Consider the following 1,086-nt stretch of genomic DNA (forward strand, 5'->3'; position numbering starts at 1 on the left):
GTGAATGTGTATGAATGTTTATCTGATGAGCAGGTGGTACCTTGTACGGCAGCCTTGGCCACAGTGTATGAATGTGTGTGAATGGTGAATGTATGATGTGAAAAGCACTTTGAGTAGTTGTCAAGACTAGAAAAGCGCTATATAAATACAGCAGATTTACATTTACCTAGAAATGTGTAGTAGATTACATTTTAAAAGTAACCCTCCCAACACAGCTAGTGAGCCTTATACTTCCACTTCTATATTCCCTAGCAGGACAAACATCTGTTTAAGTAGCTTGATTTAACCGCTACACCATTTTAGTAGAAAAAGTTTAGACTATAAAGGCTATAGGCTTTTTTAATAGACATTGGGTCCAATATTTTTGGTCTAGCAAGAGCCTTGGTGCAAAGGCTGTAGACTAAATGTTGATAAAGTGTCTCAAACCAATACTGTTATGGCACTGAGCCTGAATGAAGCTGCCAACTCTGCTTCCAGTTAGAAAAACTAATCACAGAAACTTGTGTTTTCCTACTTCATTTGACCTTTTGTCCAGAAAGGAAGGTAATAAGAACAAATCCTTTTAAAAGAAACAGTTGGTAAGCACTTTGGCTTTGCTACAGAAGTTTAAGAATGAAACTGAAATAGTGAGGTAAGGTAAAGAAGTGAGGAAAACAAAGAGTTTCAAGTTTAGTCTATACATAGAGCACATCTACACAAAGTGCTGTACAGTGGTAATAAAATATAAACTATGCACAAAAAGTTAGGAGGTTTGTGTTTTGTAGATTATTTCATTGTTGTAACAATGATTCTTGCCAATAAATCTTGGCTCCATTAGAAAGCCTGATTATTTCCCTTTTAAATGGTGACACATTTGTAGTGAACAAGCATTTGCGGGATGAGCAGCAGAGCTGAGTATGTGAGATTTGCCCATGAAAAAATTGTCAAATCTTCTCTGACAATGCCAAACAGCGTTTCTTTGTTGACTCTTGTTTGGTGGATTGGGTGATTGAAGTTTTAACCCTTGTGTTGTCCTCGGGTCAAATTGACCCGTTTCAAAGTGTTTTATATCCGGAATATGGGTTTCTTTCAACCAAATTGCCCAAA

The 1,086-nt window shown here is 36.9% G+C and overlaps 1 long non-coding RNA gene across 1 annotated transcript in view; it reads left to right on the forward strand.

Moving 5' to 3' along the window:
• The window catches only part of LOC116686002 (uncharacterized), a 15,737-nt gene that overhangs the window by 13,782 nt on the left and 869 nt on the right, over window positions 1-1,086 (forward strand). The gene's annotated exons all lie outside the window — the stretch shown is intronic.

Source organism: Etheostoma spectabile, unplaced genomic scaffold (assembly GCF_008692095.1).
Source record: "Etheostoma spectabile isolate EspeVRDwgs_2016 unplaced genomic scaffold, UIUC_Espe_1.0 scaffold280, whole genome shotgun sequence".
In the NCBI taxonomy this organism is placed as follows: Eukaryota; Metazoa; Chordata; class Actinopteri; order Perciformes; family Percidae; genus Etheostoma; species Etheostoma spectabile.